This window comes from Pundamilia nyererei, unplaced genomic scaffold (genome assembly GCF_000239375.1).
Source record: "Pundamilia nyererei isolate P.nyererei 1_Seehausen unplaced genomic scaffold, PunNye1.0 scaffold00104, whole genome shotgun sequence".
NCBI lineage: Eukaryota > Metazoa > Chordata > Actinopteri > Cichliformes > Cichlidae > Pundamilia > Pundamilia nyererei.
In genome coordinates, this window is record NW_005187505.1 from 1,049,489 (window position 1) to 1,054,318 (window position 4,830).

Sequence of the window (4,830 nt, forward strand, 5' to 3'; positions counted from 1 at the left end):
AATGTGTAGGAAATAACTCACAAGACATCTAGAAATGTCCATTTTTTATGAGTGATGGTTTTCTTCAAAATTTTTGTCAGTTTAAAGTTTATTCTACAAGTAATCTTTAAAAAAAATCAATCAAGTGCTGTGAAAAGTAGTTACTATATATACTTTTTTTTTTTAAATGTGAGTGAGAGATTGTCATACAGAGCCGATGATGTTTAATTTGAATATACCCCGGGGAGTTTTTGATACCAGTAGCATAATGGAGCTGTTTTTATATGAGGATCCTGCTGGCTGAATGACTGAATGTAAACAGTTTGAATTTCATTTACATGTAAACTCAGACAATACCTTAGATGGAATTTAACCCACGACGTGCACTTTGGTTGCTGTTAATAATGAGGAGTTAGGAAAGTAGCTTATAGATAGGCATATGAACACCAGTGCCACATCACACGAAGGCTGAACTTAATTTATATGTAGGAACAACAGCTTAGTACTTTCTTGGAGTAGTTTTATGTCAACTTTGGGTAAGGATTGTGATCCAAAAACCTTTGTTTTACAGACAGTGGTAGATGCTGAATAATGTAGCAGTACTCAATCACAATTAAGAGTAATTTCACTGACATTTGTGTACAATGGTTTGGCCTTTGGTATGATGAAACATTAATTTAATTTGTGATACGGCTGTCACACTAAATGATGAAACTGACCGTGACAATAGTTGGTATGATTGCTATAATTTGATGGTGGATGACCGGATGAGTGCATTTTCTGTATCAGAACTGCCTGTCCTGTTATTATAAAGAGTTTATTTGAATCCAGACATTCAGACAAATCTAGTGGGAGTCAAAATCAGTCCATGATTCATAATGGAATTGCTCGAGGCGATAGATTGGTATGGCAACAAAGATTAGAGTGTGCAGTTTTTTTATATTTGTGACAGAGTTGCTTAAGTTCACAAATACTGATTAGATTGCCCAAGGCTACAAGAAAAACCAAAGGTAAAATTTGTCAAACAGCATGATATTCCTTGTACTAGAAAATTACCGCAGTTATTCATATAATCCCATTATACTAAATAACAGTGGAATGACAGTTTTTGTTTATGTAAAATAAATAGACTGGAAAAAGGAAAATTAAAGTATGGCAAGACCCCTTTTCTCACCCAATAACCCTATACGAGGCTTGCCATCCATCAATCCATCTCCTGCCAGGGCCAGGCTGCAGGGGCAGCAATCTAAGCAGAAAAACCCAGACCTCCCTCTCCCCAGCCACCTCCTCCAGGGGAACAACACGGTATTCTCAGGCCAGCAAAAAGATATATTCTCTTCAGCATGGGTCTGCCCTGAGGCCTCCTCCCAATAAGACATACTAGAAACACTGCCCAGGAGGCATTCTAAACTGGAACCAACTCAGATGGCTCTTTTCCATATGGAGGAGTATTGGCTCTAGTGAGTCCCTCACCAACTTGTGTAGATCAACAGGTAAATAAATAGCTTTGCTTTTATGCTCACTTTTCACCACAACAACCATGGCCTCAAACTTGGAGGTGCTAATTCTCATTCCTGCCCTTTGACACTAGTCTACGAACCACTCCAGTGCAAGCTGGAGGCCACCACCTGATGAAGCCAACAGAACCACATCAGCAAAAAAAAAAAAAAGTAGAAACAAGATCTTGAGAACACCAAAGTGAAAACTGTTGACCAACCCATAAAAAATATGTACAGGACTGCTGACAAAGGACAGCCCTGGTGAAGTTCAACACCCACCAGGAAGTCTGACCTATTGCTGGCAACACATACTAACCTTTCAGTCTGGGGTACAGGGATCAAAAGGCTCATAGCAACAGGCCAGAAACCCCATACTCCTATGACATATCCCACAGATACCTTGAGGGATGCTGTTGAATGCCTTCTCTAAGTTCAACTAATAGGCAGATGCCCCTACTGTAGACCTTTCCAGGCAGGCTGAGTAGTGTGATCCCCCTATAATCAGCATACACCCTCCAAACTTCCTTTTTAACCTCCTAGGACCTGGCGTCCACATATGTGGACATCACATTTTGGGTTAGACTAAAATACTCAATTTTGCTCTACATGGGCCTGATATCCACTTACGAGGACATTATGCTGCTACTGTTCTATCAAAATTTTAAACAAATATCCTCATATGTGGATCTTATTTTTCTTAGAAACAAAAATAAGGTAAAAAAAAATCTGGTAATTCTTTGTTTTTACATTTATCAGGCCCTAATATTCCCAAATATAAAAGAGAAATTAAAAATGCATGTCGTGGAAGAGTTCGGGTCTTAGGAGGTTAATGATGGGAACCACCACCCCAGTCTGCCACTCCAGAAGCACCGTCCCCAGATCAGAATACTTTATTAATCCCTGAGAAAATTATCTAATTATTGTTTAATTATGTTATGTATTTATCTCCATGCAGTGTTGCAGAGGTGTGTCAACCGAGACACTTGGACAACATCCTAGACCTTAAGGAAATATGAGCCAATCTCACCCACTTCAGTGGCCCACCAGCAAGTTGGCTAACTATCTCGGTAACCTCGCTGCTAGTGATGGGTGAGCCATCCCCCTTAGTCCTAGACTTTGTTTCCTCTATAAAAGGAGTGTCAGCAGATCCCTGGGAGTATTTCTTTCACCACCTGTCTATATCCTCATTCGAAGTCAACAACACCACACTTGCATTACACACCATGTGAGTAGAACACTGCCAAAAGTTTTGAGTTGGTGACCTCTGTGCACTATACACTTCAGCATTCACTGATCCCACTGTTATTTTACATGGCCAACCACTTCTTAGCTGACTTGCTGTCATTCCCAGTCACTTCCAGTTTGTCAAAATACCACTAACAGTTTACTGCAGAATACTTAGTAGTGAGAAAATTTCATGACTGGAGTTGTTGCAGCTGTAGCATACTATCATGGTACCACACTGGCATTCAGGGTATGAGAGCGATCGACTCTTTCACAAAGGTGCTTGATTTTATAGACCTGTGGCCATGGAAGTGATTGGAATACCTGAATTCAATGATTTGGGAGAGTGAATAAATAATTTCACAATATAGTGTAGCTGCCTAAGATGATGAGCACTCTAACATTAGCTATTAAGGAGAGGCACACTAGTTCTTTCAAATTTTTAGCTCATTTTCCAATTATCCCACTTAGTTTACAGATCTTCATTCATTCTATTAACCAATTATCACAAGTTAGAGAAATGAGTGCAACTAGAGTCCATCCTGCCTACTGTGCTTGTACTCTATTACAGCCATTACTTGTGTAGCGCTGACTCTACTGCCACAAGGATTTTAACACATGCAGCAGGTAATATTTAAGGTAAGGTAGTTTTACCAGGACAATCAATGACCGTTTGATTACTTGGCATTATACTGTGAAAGCTCTTTGTGCTGATTGCACAAATCAGTAAATTACGTTAAGTTTCTGCAAGTCCCAAGATAATGCATTTAATGTAATACTAACTTTCAAATCCTAAAAACACCAATATAGAACCGTATCACTTTGATGTTTGCGGAGGTGTTGATGGCTGCATCACACATATAAATGTGGTTTTGGTATCAACAAGTCTGTGAAGAGCATCCCTCTTGGTAAAACATTCTGCTGAAGTCAACACCTCAACAAGATTTTGTTACAAGCAGCACTGTGGTGTCAGCAAATCCCATCTTGAGTGAATTCAGCATAAAAATCACAGTAATGCCCTCATCTAATCCAACTTAAAGGTCACCACAGTGCACAACAGAAATGTGACAAATTTAAGGGAATGCGTTTTGCCACAGAAAATGTGCTTCTGCTTTAGATAATAAAGAAAGCATTCTCACAGCTGACCCATCATTAATCTTAAACATCTTTTCGACAGTCCTTTGCCCTTTCCCTCTCCAGTTTACAAGGAAAATGGATACTGATGACAGATGTGTTTTTTTATATTTTTATTTGTTTTTACAGACTTTTGTCACAACAAAGTCAGCAAGAGCATTCTTTTTTTTGTCTATTGCATTGTTGTAATTTGTTTGAAAGCAACCAAGAGGACAGTGACCATTTCATAGCATAAAAGCAGAGGCAGTTTTGACATGCAGCAAAACAGGCAGGGCTTTGAACTGAAAAAACGAACAAGGCAAGGGGAATAAAAAAAAAAAACAAACCCTACCAACAACTTTCAAATCTGACTCCCATTAACCCATCACTTACAACCCCTAGAGCCCATTAGTTACAAAATACTCAGAGAAGCTGCAAGAAAAAAAAAAAAAAAAAAGGGAAAGGGAGTTTTTGCTCTGAACTCTCACCCAGGGGCGGCAAAATGAAGAAAGTTCTAAAATATCTAATCCTATTATGTGCTGTTAACATTGCTTCAAAAGGGATTGAGTAACACGTTTGAAAATTGCAACATTCAAGTCATTCTAGTTAGCCAGCATGGTGATTGGTCAAAGAATAGAGAATACCTTAATGATGTAAAATTTGTGGAAAAAACACCATTTGATATGTAAGTGATACATCACCAAGTAGAAAAGAAAAATCTGACCTCTGCAGCTCCCTCAGCCAACATCTCTAAAATATTAAGCTTAGATTTGAGGGACAATTTGATCTATAAAAAAAATTAAAGTACAGGAAGAGGCCACACATAATGAAATGTTAACATAATTAAACTTAATCTTTTTAGTCTTATCAAGTATAGTGCAGTGCAAGTAATGTTCATGAGAAACCCTGGCCATAAAATACTTAAACTGTGAAGTTGTAAAAATATTAACACACTACTGATCCATTACAATTTAATTTCAGTATGTTTTTACAACACAACTGCAAAAAAAAAAAA